The sequence below is a fragment of the Alosa sapidissima genome, chromosome 21 (assembly GCF_018492685.1).
Source record: "Alosa sapidissima isolate fAloSap1 chromosome 21, fAloSap1.pri, whole genome shotgun sequence".
In the NCBI taxonomy this organism is placed as follows: Eukaryota; Metazoa; Chordata; class Actinopteri; order Clupeiformes; family Clupeidae; genus Alosa; species Alosa sapidissima.
The window spans coordinates 18400831-18418768 of record NC_055977.1 but is presented as its reverse complement, the minus strand read 5'-3'; the positions used below and the strand labels follow the sequence as shown (position 1 = coordinate 18418768).

Genomic DNA, 17938 nt, shown 5'->3' with positions numbered 1-17938 from the left:
AATGTGCTATGTCATGATGTAATACCATATAATACCATTATGATAATACATGAAATAGCAGGTACCAACAACAAGGCACATTTCTCTAAATAAGTTAAGATAATATCTCATATCAAATGAATTCAACAACGCTGCAGTTATTGTCCCCTGGGGATTACATTTCAAGTACCTGTCTATCTTTATGTCTGTCTATTATTGTTGTGCAATGACAATGACAACTGCTAACGTTTTATAATGGTATCATATGGTATTACATCATGGCATAGCACATTTGTCTTTATTTAATACTTAATACTTTTCTGAGACCTGACTCCTTAGAGATGTTTTTCTGAGGCAGTTTAGTTTGAAGCAGTTTTATCTGAGGATGACAGCTAGGTTTTTCTTACGCTGAGGCAGTTTTGTCTGAAAATGACAGATGTTTTTCTGGGTCTGACACCTGAGTCTGGTTTTTCTGACGCTGAGGCAGTTTTGTCTGAAGATGACCGATGTTTTTCTGAGTCTGACACCTGAGTCTGAGGATGTCCTAAAATGAACACCGTACGGGGGATTCAACTCTTGAGCACGTCTCCTTACTGGAGCGGGGAATATCGCATAACTAATGCTAAAGTCAATACTACGAATTGCTTCCAAAACAGCACATTTCATTCATAACATTGGTTTCCTGTTATTTTTCTGGATTATGAAAAAGTAAAAAAAAAAAAAAAAAAGATATCTACAAAACGAATCTGCACAACAAAAGTAATTGGTTTCATTTTGAAAATGGTTGACTGTGTTGAGGGATAGGTGCATTTGTTTCTGGAGTGCCAAATAAACACAGGACAAGAAAGGGTCAAGCCATCAGGTACCCGCTTAGGCGGGTGGTCGCCCAGGGCGTCATACAAGACACATACAAGATACATAGGCCTACAAGTTTCACCTCTGATCTGGCCACATAACCACACCTACATGACAAACAATGTCCTCTCAGACTAAGCAACAGGGGAAATATTGCCCTGTGTGCTATATCCACCCTTGAACCGACCCCATGTCAATGTCTTCCCATGCATTCCTCTTCCGTTGCTTGCAGAAGAGGTATCGCGGCAAGTGGTTGGCAGTCATATCACACTGAAAATAATTCTTCAATAGGTTTTATACATGGGGGCTAAGGGGGAAGTGTAAAACTATGAAATTGTACAGGGAGGCCTACACATTGTACAGGTAACTGAACAGGTACATCTGTGGCTAACCTGAGATCTAGTAGGCTATTACAGTTTTTGCCTATACTTCTTACACACAATGCAAAATTTGGCTCATTAGGCTATGAAAACTCTACACACATATAAGACATAGCACTTGGAAATAAACAACTCACATCTATGCCAAAATGAAACACTGCAATCAAAACTCAACAATCCTTTCTAAAAATGTAATTATTGCATACACACATGCACCGTTTGAATTACTCTTCCAAATCAACAGGAACACACTGATATGTTTTATACTTTATATACTTAGTCTTTGTGTTTCTATTGTTATTGTCATTTTCTCAGACTCAGTCTTCTGTGCAACTCAAAAGCAATTTCTGCAGTAATCAACTGACATTTTTTGCAACAAAAGGTTTTACAAAAAACAAACATTCTTACAGAAATAAAGGAAAAAGGATCAGACTAACCAATGCAATACAGTAAGTGAATAAACTCTAAACAAAACAAAAAGCAACAAAACAAAAGTTAAAAAAAGCAATCAGCAACCCCACCTCAATGTCTCTGCCATTGCTTGCAAAAGAGGCATACAGGTTTGTGGTTAGTGGTCACACTTTTCATTGGCCCAGTGAAAATAATTCTTTGATAGGTGTTAGAAATGGGGAGTAAAGGGGCAAATACAGAACTGTAAACGGGTATTCAACGTAAAAGACGGTAAAAGTGCACACTTGAACCAGTACAATATAATATACCTGAAGTCTATTTGTAGTGCTAAGCCTCAGACTGATTGGTGTTCAGTGTTCTCAGTAAGTGTTTTCTCAATGATAACAGGAGATTTCACTTTTGAACAAAATGTCTAATGTAAGGAATTGTGTGTAGTGTTTCGCAATAAGTGTGTTGCAGAATTGCAAACAATGTGCAAAGCAAAAAATGTGGTATGGTTACACCGTGTTTAAAGTATGCTACAAGACGTTTAGGTATTGAGGCTTTGGTCTAAGCATTTTATTTTAGTGTGTAAGCAATGGGCAAAAAGTGTAAGACTCAAACTGATTTGTGTTCAGTTTTCTGTGCTTTCAGCTATGTGTGTGGGTATTTTCAATTACAGATATGTTTTGCATTTTGAATAAGTGTTTTCCCAATGTACACTGCTGCTCTAAACCTAAAGCTCTTCTATCTTTCATAGCCTCTATATATATTTCCATACGTGTGTGTTTGGGGGGGGGGGCTTATTTCTATGTAAGCCTAGACTATATGATTGATTGATGTTCAGTAAAGAAATTAGTGTTTGCACATGTGAGGAGTGAGCGTAAGTCTGAAGAGTTTTGCAAGTATTGTAATTTATAATGTTTTGTTGGATTGGTGTTTTGCGATTAGTGTGTAGGGTGTCAGCCAGAGATATTGTGATGAAAACACCTAATTTTTTGCTTTTTAATTTTTAACTAGGTGGCGCTATACATGAAATGAGTGGTTATGGAATGGGTTGACATGGCCCCTTGAGATCAACATACAAAAAAAAAATGGTCCTCTAAACCCTACGGTTCTCGAGATATTCACAGAAAACTGTGTCTGCCCTACCCTCCTTTCGGGGGGTGCAGTCCAGCGGGGGGGGGGGGCTACAGATCAAAACGAAAAACGATGGTTCCATGCTATCCATGTGGGGTTACATGCCCACCAAGTTTCGTGTACCCCGGTCTTTCAGTGTCCCGGGAATCCTTGTTGGTGTACGTCACTAAATGCGGTACATCTAGTTATATTTTACATTAGTTAAGCAGTACTCTGATGTGCATGTTTTCACAAACTTTTGTGAACAATCGGGGTGCAAATCACAAATGACTGATTATGGGCCAGATTGATGTGGGCCCTTGAGACCAACATACCATAAAAGATTCTTCATCCTCAGTGCCACGGTTCAAAAAACTTTGACAATCCCTATATGACCGCTTCGCTAGCGGCGGTCATAATGATTATGGTAGAATTCTGGTTAAAAATAGAAATGCTCTAAGGAAGAATCTCTTCAGAATTACATTTTGCCTCCCTAGCCATCTTGAATTATATGGTTTCAATTACTTAGACTAAACTAGATTTGTCACTGTGCGATTAAATTGTGAGACTGTCTGTTTCTTATATGTGACCATGAATAAACAACATGTGACAGATGCTCTACTTCCCACATCTAAATCTTTGTTTTCTGTAATCAAAAGCAGGTAGGTTTGGTCCCAGCTTTGGTGTGGACATGCCACCCCACCCACCACCCCCCCCCCCCCCTCCACACACACTACTAGTGTTGCTACAATGCCAAAATTATTGTTTCGATACCAATACCAAGTGAAGATTTTTTTGATTTGATTTGGTGGCCCCCACCACCTTGACACCATCAGTGCAGTGCTGATCCTAAACTTTGAAACTTTGAACACCCACCCACCCACACACACACACACACAAACACACACACTCTCTCTCACACACACACACACACACACACAGAAAGTGATGGCTTATCTCTTAGGTTTAATATTTTATTCATATGCACTAAGCTTTATATATTTTGTTAATCATTTATAGTATTCATGATCTGAATAATTACTAATAGCTAAAAATATTCAGTAATTTGAATACTTCATATTGGTTTTTAAGTTACACTTGTCTGTAATGTCATTACATATGTGGTGTGTAGGTCTAATTGAGTTCCTGTCACTTTAAGAAGAACGTAAAAATTAGGCCTAATTATGACCACCATTAGTGTAGCTGACAAGCATGTGAGAATAGGCTACTTCACTTTGTTTGGTTTTTCAGTGCCTCATATATTCACGTTTATACACATGAGGTCACAGAGAAAATGGCTCTAAGAGTGCGAGCCATGACCTCCAGGACAGGCAAGATAACACATGCACAACAAGTACATCCAGAAAAGCAGAATTAGATCAGGTATGGAGAACCCATGACTGTTTCATATACCTGAAACAAAGAACCCATTGTGTGGTCTGGTGGGAAACATATCGCAACTTGTTGAATGGCTTTTCCTTTGCAGGACAGCAGAGAACCATGGTCAACCAAGAATGGAAAAGGCATGTGTACATTTTTTAATTGTTTAATTAAGAAGCTATAGTGTGAAGTGGGGCAAGAAGAACAAATGAAAGCCATAGGTACTGCACTGTATGACACTATCATATTCCCTTAAGTGTCTTTGCTTTGCAAGTTCATTACTGAAAAATTTTATTTATGAAAATATGATTAAGTCTGGTGACAAAAAAACTTTTATGAATGTGGAAGACAGAACGATGACAACTTGTCAAAATAAAAGTCCAACAATCGCAAAGCAGCATTGCCGTTTTTCTCTCCAGCCTTTGTAAATATTTCATGAATATCTTATGAAGTCTACATCGAATGTCACTTATATTATATTATATAATCACTGAATTTAACACTGGGAGGTAAACTAGCCTACATTCAGCTGACCCGTATTTGTGTAACCTGGAACGGTTGGACATTCTCAGTAGCAAAAGATGAGAAATCATCTGCAAAGGTATCATAAAACAAATACATTTTTATGAAACAAAAATTATTTGCTTGACCATGTTCTGTCTTTTTGGCACTGGAGTAGCCCATTGACTCAGATGTGACGTGATCAGGTACAAAAACGGCAATGCTGCTTTGCAATTGTTGGACTTTTATTTTGACACATTTTTGTCGTTCTGTCTTCCACATTCATGAAAGATTTGGTATGAATGTTGAGTCATGTCTCATGAAACAGTCATGAATGCTTTATGTGCAGTTTATGACAGCTGCTATGAATGTGTTATGAACTCACCCGTCAAGTAAAGTGTTACCGAAATTGGACTAATTTTTTTTATTTATTAATTTGTTTGTTGTCTGTCTTGTATGTCTTGGTGTCACGGGTACCCTGGCGACTACGCCTCTCCATCCGGCATTTTTTGTGTTTGTTTTTTCTTAAATGTATGTCTTGGTGTCACGGGTACGCTGGCGACTACGCCGCTCCGTCCGGCATCTATTGTCTTTGTTAGTCTATGTGTCGATGACAATGTCTTATGTGTGGAGCGTTTTGGGTTGCACTCTGTGCATGTTAAATGCGCTATACAAATAAAATTGACTTGACTTGACCTGACCTAACCCCTCACTGCTCCCCGAGCACCGCTGTAGCAGGCAGCTCACTGCTCCGGATTAGTGTGTGCTTCACCTCACTGTGTGTTCACTGTGTGCTGTGTGTGTTTCAATTCACGGATTGGGATAAATGCAGAGACCAGATTTCCCTCACAGAATCAAAAGAGAACATATACTTATACTGTAGACCACTGTATGTGCAACTTTATGTTGGTTTGGGATGTACACTGTATACATTGTTTTTGTGGGGAAAAATTAAATATATTTGTTAGTGTATTTGTGTGTTCTGAGTATAAAAACAATATTCTTAAATATTTTAAAACACACTTATGTATGTACTGTCTGTAGTAAGTGTAACACTGAACAAAAAAGGCTTAAGCCATTATGATGAATGGAGAAGAAGTGTTTGCCATTCATCATACTGTTTTACATTGAGCATGTCAGTGTTCAACTGGTTCTTATAAATGTCTATTCATATGATGGTTTGTGTTTGTCATTTGAAAACAAAATACCATTTTGAGAAGAAATAACATAGTTTTGAATGTAAAGGTTCATTTTGCAGGAGAATTGAGGGGTTTTGCCCATTGTGTGTGTGTTTTTTGATTTGTGTGCAGAGTTCTGAGAGTATTAGGCATGCTTTCAGAAAAATGTGTGTAAACAATCGAGAAAAACTGTAATATATTTCTTAAGTTTTTTATTCCTTGTTTTGGAAGACTTACTTTGAAACCGCATTTTTATTTTGAAATCACGCGGTCCACCGCACAGAGCCGTGCGTGACTGCAGCGCAGTGGCAAACTGTTCTTTGTCCCACAGAAATATTTTTACCATAACTCCAGAGGCTTTAACCCACAGCTCTTGCTGAATTTAAAATTGCCTCTAAAGATCACAAGGCCCTCCGATGCTTTAGATGATACTTCTGATGCTTAAAACTTGGAAAAAAAAAAAAAAAAAAAAAAAAAAAAAAACACAAACGCTCAAAAAACAACTTAAGGGGCACAAGCATTCACAGAGAAATATCAACATAGTTATGCAATGAAGCAATGAAACACGCACACACAATATCAAATACACATTCACAGGTATGCATATGCTCACACATCCCTGGCACACATGCAGACATTCATGCACACACACGCACACGCACACACACACACACACACACACATTAAGTCGGCAATTATTCAAACTGACAAGACTGTGAGCTTCCTGTTGTCGAGTTCTTTATCAAACCTAAGTGTTCTAATGGAGGGTAGAGCGTGCTCTGACACTGGTTTTAATGAAGTTATTACAATTGGCGGCCAAGACTGACAAACAATAGCTCTCTGTTAAGACTCCCCTGGGGATTTCTTAGGGTAGAAGATTAGCTTTATCACTGGTTCAGAGAAAAAGAAGCTCGAACTGTGATGCCCAACTAAGATGCAGTGTGTGTTCCTGGCAACAATATGAAATAGTGAGGTGAGGGGGGATTAATACAATTAGTCATTTACTTGTGATTCCTACACACTTCACTTCAACTTTATTTTTAAAGAAACAGAAATAAGGTCATGAAAGGTTTGATTTTTAATTTTAATTTAAAAAGTCTTGAAAATGGTCACATGAATGTGATTTTGGGCCTAATTTGTAGAGGCATCTGACATGATGAAAGGGCTACCTGGCAGAAGAGCAGCTGTCGAGCCCAGGTTACGTCTGACTCAGACGCGCTCAGCGAATGAAGAAACTGAGCAGACCCTTTGTAAATGCTGTCTCAGATTCTGTGCACATCTTTTGTCGTTGTCATGTTGAGATCAGCCAGGTCAGCCAACTTGGCCTTGCAGACCTGACATCTACCTGCTCTATAGAAACAGCTGTTGTTGAATCGGGTGTGTGTGTTGGGTGGGGTGGGGGGGAGACTACACATCTGTAAAAAGCATTGATGATGTGAGAATGGAGCTGAAAGCACTCAGTTCACCTTTTGTGATTTGCTTAAGAAGGAGTGCTTGAGACACCAAGTGAGCGGGGGTCCCTTCCACGTGTTCCCTGCTAGAGCTGGGCTTTGACGTAAGTATATGTCCTTTAATGCTTTGTCTTATGCCATCTGCTTTATGTTAAGATGAGAGAGAGACAGATCATTAGTGACTGTGTAACTCCAACATATTGTTAGTCATCATGTTAGTAACATCAGTCTTAGAGGCATCTGTATGACCATACATATGATTACCATTCATAAGCATTAATATGGAACGGTGATTAAACTTTTTTTTACCAGATCTACTTCATAGGTGTCCCGTTATTCAGAATTAATAGCCACCCCACCAGTCAATCACAAAAGAGTATTTCTTCTCTCCGGGTGATAATTAATGTTAATGAAGTGTTTATTTACCAATGCTAACAAAATAGCCATTTAAAAACTAAAAAGGCCAGCGCGCAGTGCCAGCATAGTTCTTGTTTGATAAATGGCCGATTAAAATGTATTCATTCATACACTAGCTTGTAAAGGAGCTAATTGCAAATATGGATAGATTACAGGGAAAAAGTAATTGCATAGTATTGGGTGATGAAAAGAGTAGCGTTCTGCTGGGAATGTGGATGTACTTTGCTCTATTCACATTTTATTATGCTCACGCTTTGTCTAAAGTTTTGCACCAACTTGGCTCTCACAAAATATACTTTGAGTTTGTTTAATTGAATAGTTTGCTAGAAATTACCCTTGATGAAATTATCCACATGGCTGAAACATTTTGTTTAAATGCTAACACACTGGGGCAATAGCAATGGGGTAGGCAAATGTCCAGAAAACGTACCAACTATGGTAACGTCTAATATGTGACCGCCTATAGAGTTAGCATTCTATTGATTTATTAATTCTGGGGTCACTTTGACATAACATAACTTGACATTTGAAGCATTTTAAACCTTTATATGACCACTGATTATTTCCATAACTATCTTACTGAACATGTGACTGTAAACCATACAGGAGAGAAGTGTATTGTCTGAAAAGAAAGCTTAAAGGCAATCTGGGGAACACTATACAGGAAAGCATCTGGGGGGGGGGATGAAGTGATGTTTTGTTGGATTGGCACTATTTCGGAACAAATCACCTATAAAAAGCTGCATTTGAACACAAAGCACTCTGCACATTCTCAATATTCTACCTCAGCTACCATACGAGTGACTATAGCAAAGATCCTTGATTACTAGCTTCTTGGTCAGATAGGTAACCAAGGACCTAATGGTCACTATGAATTAGATCCTGAGATGAGTTGCTTTGAGAAGATTAGAGAAGCGTAAAGAAGGATAACCATCAGTACAGCTCAGTGTCTGGTTTCTTCCACACACGCCGTTGGGAATTGTGGCCAAATAGTTGTCTTCGTTTCATCAGACCAGATTTTACTTTTCATGGTCTGAGAGTCGTTGCTTTTTGGCAAACTCCCGGCATAAAATGGCTTCCATTTGGCCACTTTACCATAAAGGCCTGATTGGTGGAGTGCTGCACTGATAGTTGTCCTTCTTTATGCTTCTCTCATCTTCTCAAAGGAACTCTGGATCTCATTCGTAGTGACCATTGGGTCCTTGGTTACCTGTCTGACCAAGGCCCTTCATCCCGGATTACTCAGTTTGGCTGAGTGGCCGGATCTAGGAAGGCTGTTGGTTGTTCCAAACTTCCATTTGAGAATGATGGAGGCTATCGTGCTCTTGGGCACTTTCAATGCTGCAGAAGTGTTGTTGTATCCTTCTCCAGATCTGTGTCTTCACACAACCCTGTCTTGCAGTGCATTGGTCTTGCATTGTCTACAGACAATTCGGTAACACTTTACTTGACAGTATCGACATAAGAGTGACACGACACTGTCATGAACACAAGACAATGTCATGACGCATGAATGCTAACCCTGACCCTAATCCTACTCCTAATCCTAACCTTTAACCCTATCCCTAACCCTAAGTCTAAGTTTGTGTGAGTGTGTAAGTGTTTTGTGTTACTCTGTCTGTGTCTCTTTCACCTCTTTCAACCCCTTTCCTAACCCTAACCCCAACCCTTTTCCTAACCTTAACCCCAACCCTTTTCCTAACCTTAACCCCAACCCTCTTCCTAACCCCAACCCTGACCCACCCCATCTCCTGCCCCTTATTAGCACCTATTCACACAACATACAACACCTACACCACACACTGAAACAACATTATACTGAATTCCAAACAACACACCCCACTTTCCAACACCACACACTCATCTCCGCATTTAGACGCAATAAAAACCTCAAAGACCTCCTCATACGCACCACCTTCACCCGTCACTTACAACCCCCACCCCCTAAAGAAAACCTACATTTCACCCCTCACTTATTCATCACCAATATCCATAGTCACTGTTCTGCACCCACTAACCCATTAAATTTAGACACTCCCAATTTAGTTTATGTTATCACCTGCACTCACTGTCACATGTTGTACATAGAGGAAACTGGACTGAAAAATTAAACTAAAGTTTTAAACCACTCTGTCTTTTTCATATCTACTCTTTTTTAACTTTTATTTTATTTGAATTTTAGATGGGAATAGTGGGGCGAGAACAACTGGCCAGTGCATAATAGTTTAAACAACTACAAAGCAAAATAAATTTTAATTCTAATTTCCTAACCCTAACCCTAAACCTAAACCCAACTCTGACTTGTTATGACAAAAACTGAATGACACTTGTCATGTCACTCTTATGTCCATACTGTCAAGTAAAGTGTAACCGACAATTCTCTCAACCTCGTGGCTTGGTTTTCACTCTGACATACACCATCAACTGTTTGACCTTATATCTCCTAATATGTCCAGTGAATTCATTTAGGCACAGGTGGACTCCAATCAAGTTGTAGAAGCATCACAAGGACCATTGATAGATGTAGGATGCACCAGAGCTCAATTGCAAGCATCATAACAAAGGGTCTGAATGCTTATGTAAATGGAATATTTCAGTCGTTTTTCATAAATTTATAAAACACTCAAAACACCTGCTTTTTTGTGGAGTGTTGGAGTATTGTGTGTAGATTGATGAGAAATGTGGAAAACTTGAAAGGGTCTGAAAAAATTCCGGTTGCACTGTCCTTAAAGGTGCCATGTGTAAAAATTGAGGTATTAGCATGCTAAATTACTAGCCACAGCCCGACAGGTGTCATAATACCAGTTTCTGCCATGGGAGGCGGTATGCAGGCAACATAACCGCCAGCCAAACTGCATACACGAATAACTCGCACGGCTTGTGGGCATACTTGAACCAAAGAGTATACACCTGTCGGGCTGTGGCTAGTAATTTAGCATGCTAATTCAGGTGGATATCTCTGCAGCACTATACCTTGTCATTTTTTTTAATTACATCATCACCCTTATTTCTTCTCATTCTTTTGATGCGTGTAGCTCATTTTTTTGGATATTTTTACCTCAATTCTTACACATGGCACCTTTAAGGCATGCAGAAATTCTGCTGCAGCTGCTGGAAGTTATAGCCTACAGGGACTATTTTCAGGTGTTGTGTGATGTGCTGCTGAACCCATGGTAAGTTTGCAACGTTCCTTGGTTATTACGCCGGAATGAGAGTATAGTTCCATGTGAAATCAGCCTAGAAAATCTTTATTTTTCCGTTAATCTTATTACACTATCTAACTTGAGAAGAGACAAGTTTTAAATAGGAAAATTACCGGAAATCTTCAGGCAAGATGCTAATGGTCTAATCTGATTCAATGATCTATGCTAGGCTGGGGCTAAAAGTGGTATAGCCAGACTCAGAGAACGGCTGGATGAACTGGAGAAAAGTAAAACTCAATTGTTTAACTCGAGGGGAGGTGTAAAATGAGTGTACGCTATTAAAACGAATGTGTTGAAAACATCTCTGTGTCCAGATAGGGACAACACAAGTTTGTGTTGTTTCCTTTAGCCTATTTATTTGTTACACAAAATGTGTTGAAAATAATATAACACAACTTGCGTCGAAAACAACACAACTTGTGTTGTTTCTTTTACACATCTCTGTTTCCAGATAGGGACAACACATTCGTTTTAAGAGTATTTCCCCAAATGGTGGCGTATCCCTTTAATCTTGCATATTCCATGAACACCAACCTTGGGTCTCTTCGGAGTGTGCTGAAACAATCTAATTATCATTCTGTGTTCTTAATGTTTGTTCTGTTTACAACCTCATGGTTGGAGCGGTTTCAAAATAAAAGACCCCCAAAACAGAGTAGGAAAATGGGGGAAAAAAAGTAAACAACATAAGGAATGCGTTAAAAAAAAGATCGAAAATCGAATCGAATCGTGACTTTAAAATCAAAAATTAAATCGAATCGAGGATTTGGACAATCGGGACACCCCTACTTGTTTTCATCTTAATTATTATAAATAAAGAATATACATTATTCTGGACCATTTTACATGTTATCTTATATGATTTGGTACAAAAAAACCATGTCAGATTGTTATTCTTAGTTTGCTGGATTTTGTACGCCTCTCCCTAGGTGAGGGATCTAGAATGTAACTCGGTGGGAAGTTTTAGTCAGTCGTGCCTGCCTCAGGCTTGCTAGACCTGGAACAGGATGTGGAGCAGCTGACTCTAAGCTCTTTTCAGAGAGGCCGGCCAATAATGAGGGCTCCAGGATTTGCGAGTGATTTCATTTCCATATTTCAGGCTCCAGGCAAAACAAATAACATAGAAGAGCAAATGAAAGCTGTTTGTAGTTTATTGATGGAAGGCGAAAGATATTTTTGAGTCTCTACACTACACTGCCAAACTCTGAAGATTTGATGATATCAGAGTAATAAGATTGTGTGGAGATTTGTGGTGCTCGGTCACAAAAGTGCAATCACTTCCTGACCTGGAAGAGATATACTTGACCATTTAAATCTACACTGTACTTTAGTAAGGGGTATATCAGGAGCCAGACGTTCAATCTTCTTCCCACTTAGAAAGTGCTCCACTGGTATATTAATACAGCAAATGTCATTACTCAGTATTACACAATAATACACAATACACAGTACACAATAATATCTCAGAGCTGTTCTTATGATACCATAGGTTGCATGATATGTTTGGCTGGTGTGCTAAGTATAATTTTGTGTACAATACTACCTACTGTCACACAGCATTTTTAAATCCTCTTATCTTTCGCCTTTTTGATGTACAGTAGGCTAATCAAACTGTCTTGTCTTTGCTGAACCTCTTGATTTGATGTTTGCTTTCAGCTTTAAAACTCTTCAAAAACACAATAACTGTACAATAACACGATATTTAACAGTGTAGATTTCCAATATCCATATGAATGTGTCACTAATATGTAATTAGTGGGATGGTACCCTTCACAACAGCAAATAAAATGTCATTTGAAATCGCCAGTTTGCTAAACATGACATTCATACTGTAGATTTGTTTGTCTCATAAGGAAAGACTAGGAGAAATAAGCAATAAGTAAACAATTTTCCTAATTGTCATATACAGAGATTTCTCCACACCTGAACCCCTTTCTTGATTGCAGGACTTAATCGTGAACAGAATACAAATTCTTCACATACTTTACCGGTAATTAAAATACACAACTTGAAATCAAAGGGACTTGAAATCAAAGGCAGATGAAGTGTGTCTGAGAGCTCTTTTAATGAGATATGTTCAGCAAACACCTTCACCCCCAGGGCGCTATCAATATGAAGAAAACATCACAATATTTCAATAAGAATGGGGTGGTGATAATTTGAACTTTTTTATACCGGTAAGCTGTGTTTATAATTAGGTTGAAATATTGTTATCTGAGCACCGAGTGATGAATGCCTTTCTTCCAACCCTCCGTATCAGCTTTCAAATCCTGTGCTGACACTCTTGTCTGCCTGTTATGGCCATCAAAAGTGCTTTCTCTCTCTCTGTCTTTATCTCTATGCCAAATCACAGACAGGACTGACTCACACATGGAAATCTCTTAGCACAAAACAATTAAATGGGAAAAGATGTAAATAGGTTACAACAGAAGATTTACATAATGTTCATATCTTATTGTGACTATTTGTCTCAGTGGTGCATTCATAAAAAATAATCAAATTTTCTTTTTGTTTTTAAGTATATTTGTTGGACTTTTTGCATTTAGACAGTACAGTGAAGATAAACAGGAAACAAGTGGGAGAGAGAGGGGATCCGGAAATGACCGCAGGACACAAACCTGAGTCCCTGTGGCCACTTAGACCTGAACATGGCATGAACACTCACTTGTGACCAGTTTGAGCTAAAGCAGTTTTAGTTTAAAACTCTTTTTTTACGATTGCTTAAGCACAATTTTGAAAACAGGGCCCTTTTTTTTCAAATCACTAAAAAAACACTACACCCAAATAACACAACACACACAATTAGCAGAATCCCTTTTTCTTTTGCAAAATGAAACACTTCAGTCAAAACTATTTATGACCGCCGCTAGCGAAGCTAGCGAAGCAGTCATAAAGTAAAGTAACTTGGACTGAAACATAAATTCGTCAAAGTGAATAATTTGTGTCAACAACACACCCGTGACGATCTACATGTCCAATTAAACCAAATTTAACCAAATTTTAGAGCGCACGTTGAGAGATGTATCCAGGGCAGGACTGTACCTATTTGTTGCACGTGCTACAAAAATCATTCTTTGCGATGGATGATTTAGTACCAACGTTACACCGGTCCGATACAGTTTTGCCTATGGCTATAGCCTACCGTGAGACTGAGACGCTGAAAGCATGTGTGTGTGAAGTAGCCTATCCAAACAACGATAACACTTTCTTCATTATGGCTGCTTTAGCCGTAGACTTCACAGACCTGGCGCCAGTGCGTGGATATCTCAATCGCAAAATTAAACAATATTTCGGGCGCCTACCATGGACTAGGCTGGGTGAACCCAACCTGATCTGCCGGCGATTTCTTAAAAGATTGAGCTTGGTCTGGCGAAAACCAGACTAACAATGGACCTCACAGTTGCAAAATGCAAGGGAACATGAATCAGCCTATATTTGCACAAACAATAACAGCAGCTCTTCAGCAGCAGCAGCCCGTTAAAATGTGTATCTAGAGACGCATTTCCTGAAGGCCCTTTTGGACATTTATTTATTTAGTCAGTTATTTGCACCACTGGGTAAAACTGCATTTTGTTTTAGACTACTGGTATTTAATTTGTGCATTGACAATTAAGTTGAATATCATATGAACTAGATGACATACATACATACACATACATACATAATGCTACCTTCTGCTTTTCCCAAATACAATGTAGCCTACAGGTGTACCTTTCATCAGTCCAGTTGTAATGGATGGACTGTGATGAACTGCCCTACTTGTGATTGTTTAGAGATCACCGGGGTGGTGGTAGTGTGGTTAAGGAGCTGGGCTAGCGTGCAGTAGCCTGAAAGTTGACGGTTCAATTCCCGGCTTCCACCGTTGTGCCCTTGAGCAAGGCACTTAACCCCAAGTTGCTCCGGGGACAATGTGATCCCTTGTAATATAGCTGACATATGTAAGTCACTTTGGTCAAGAAGTGTCTGCTAAATGTAATGTAATGTAGAGATTTTAAAGGTTTTATAACAATGCTACAATTTTTTTGGCAAGAGCTACAAATCTATTCACCTTTGCAGCGCCAGTAGGCTACTTTCTGTGTGGCCTGCAAACACACATGCCAAACAAGCATACATAAAAGTTTCAAGAGTGGGGGATGGAGTAGAAGATGGAGACAAATTGATTAATGTGATTTATTTTTGCGGAATGGATGTACAGGACTGAGCGGCGGTCATATTTTGTACCGCTATGCGGTACATCTAGTTTTTATAAAAACTCTTATTTTGCTATCTTATCACAAACACATCCATATAATCTGATTATGTTTGAATCATATTACTCAATACAAACACGTTTACCAACACTGACCAAACAGGACACATAAGAACAGACCTTTTCTCTCCACATTGTGAAATGCACTACAGTTCTTCTGCTTGTACTGCTTACACACAAAATCTTTGCATATATATTTCTTTTTACAGTAAACATGCCACTATAACCCCATTACCCCAAATAATACCATAACCCAAATCTGCAAAACCATACACTACGGTGCCTATAAAAATCATCATACCCCTTTGAAATAATTACTTTATTTGTCATACAGCCTGAAATCAAAACCCAGTTTCATTTACAAATTTAGCTGTACATCAAAATAATGGGAAAAAATGCAACAGTTCTGAAAATGTATAAAAAATGAAAAACTAGAATAACAGGATTGGAAGTCCTCAACCCCCTGATTTAATACTTTGTAGAGCTTCCTTTTGCTTTAATTACAGCCATCAATCTGTTTGGATATGTCTCTATTACTGTAGCTTTGCACTCCCCCTAGATTGGGGAATATTTGCCAATTCTTCTAGCAGAATTGTTCAAGTTCAGTCAAATTCTGTGGGGAACGGCAATGGACGTGGAAGTCCATCCACAGATTTTCCTCAAGGCATTAAGATCAATTTCCAAAAGATGATTTTATATTCCTCTTTTTAGTCAACTTTAGCATGGGCTCAGAAACGTATGAGCCTCACTGTAACTGTGATGTGTACACAACATGTAACAGCATAATTATTTCAAAGTAAGGGAATAATATAATTAATTTTTAAATTCTTAGCAGGTTATTCTGTACTTAAAAATAGCAGTTTATACTAATCAATTCAATCGTATGAATCCCGTTAAACTTTGTCCTTGAAAAAGAGCTGTATCATTGTACAAAGCCTCTATGTGCATATGAAAAGAGGTGTTCTTTAACCCTAATCTGAACCTCTACATGAAGGAGATTATCAAGTACAGCACACATTTTCTCCAAAGCAGAGATAAGTTGTGTGGAGACTAAGTCCCTTTCTTCCTTAAAGTGTGCTGTATTATGTAGAATTCTCAGAATTAGTTTCACTTGCACAATATGCACTTGAAATTAAAAATACCTAGCCTAGAAAGCTATGGCTCGTCAGGCTAAGAAATACCCACACATGGTGTCAATTTGGAGAAACATCAGGAGGACGCCCACAAGAGTTATTACAACACTTCACTACACTTCATGCCAATTCTCCTTTAAGGATATGGATGTATTAAACCTGATATCAACCCTATATAAAGTTCTGAAATTTAGGCTACCTTACAAAGATGTCCAGTATTTTTTCAGATGGATTCAGGATTACCCACAGAACATTCATTCCATTTTTGCAAGTTTCTGTGTTTAGTGTGAGTATTTGAATAATGAACACTGGTGACAGTAAGGACAAAAAGGTCAACGCAGAAAAACTGCAATCTGGCTTTTCTGCTCAGTGACTTGCATAGCAACTTACCAAAAATGAACTCTGACTCACCCTTACACAAGACACTCTGGACTGATCTCTGCAAATGTTTGCATTAATATTCCATCTGAATCCATCTGAGCAACCTTTTTCACTGTTTGATCCTGTGAATGATTAAGAATGTTATTGTGTCGACAATGTGTATTAATAGAAGGGGTTTTGTCCATATCTGTGAAATCAATTTGTGGAAGTCAAATTCCCACCCTAGTTTGAGGTGTCTTGAGCAGGACTCAGGAGGATTTCAGTGGTAAAAATGGGAAACACAACAGAGCTGTCAAGTGAAAGAGAAGCAAGGCCATAGGCTTATAAAACACACCAGCACACACCTGACAGCTGCATCCTGGTGAAGAAATTCAAGCAAAAGACACTCACTCACACCCTCTTGGAATGAGAGAAATAGGCTACCTTATTGAAATGTAGAACACATTGCTGTTTCAACTTGGATCACCAGATGTACCTTCAGTGCCATTGTTCCATGAAGTATTTCTCTCATGAAATAATCTCGCCGAAAGGATTATGCACTGAAGTACACATATATCTTTGTGGGTGCCATCATAAAAGTATGAGTAAACTGATCCATTGTGCGATGTTGCTATTTGACTATGCATCAGATGGTACATGCTGTTTAGTGGGCTGTTTGACTGCAGTTTTACAAACCAGAATAATTGACAACAGGTGGGTAATTAGAACCTGACTCTAACGATACTGTCTGTGCAGAAAGGTAGCCCAGGCCCTACAGGCAAATACTTGTTTGCAGACTCCCAATTAGGAAACAAAAACTGCCACTTTAATTTGCTTTAAGAAAATATAATAAATATTTTTATCGCTCCAAAGCAATTAGGGACATTATTGCTTGTTTCATGTTTATCTTTTCATTAGAGAAAACAATAAATTCTGAGAATAATATATATATTTTTTAAATAATGAGAAAAAAAAAACACTTAAAATGACTGGACAGCTTTCTGTTAATTGTAAGCAGCGTGTGGTCTTTACAATAGTGCATAACTCTTAATATTGCACAATGAGAATAAATTAAAATATTCAACACTGTTGTAAAGCACATTCAGGGGTTTTGTGGTTAAAAACCATTTAAATGCCTCTTGAAAGCATAACTTGTATATGAATATCATCTGATAATCCCCCCCCCCCCACACACACACACACACACACACACACACACACACACACCTTCCTCTCTCCTCGTTCTCACCTACTCTGGTTGCAAATATGGTCCGTTCATGCCACCTGGGAATATCAGTACAAATGTCAGTAGTAGCCTTAAATTCAACTCATTGGCAGAGCTATAA

At 38.6% G+C, this 17938-nt stretch overlaps 1 protein-coding gene across 1 annotated transcript in view; it reads right to left on the bottom strand.

Moving 5' to 3' along the window:
• Positions 1–17226, bottom strand: part of mc5ra (melanocortin 5a receptor) — a 32007-nt gene extending 14781 nt beyond the window's left edge. The window contains exon 1 of the mRNA XM_042076101.1: positions 17037–17226. The gene's annotated coding sequence lies outside the window, so the exon portion shown is untranslated. The remainder of the gene's footprint in view (positions 1–17036) is intronic.
• Positions 17227–17938: the final 712 nt, after the last annotated feature.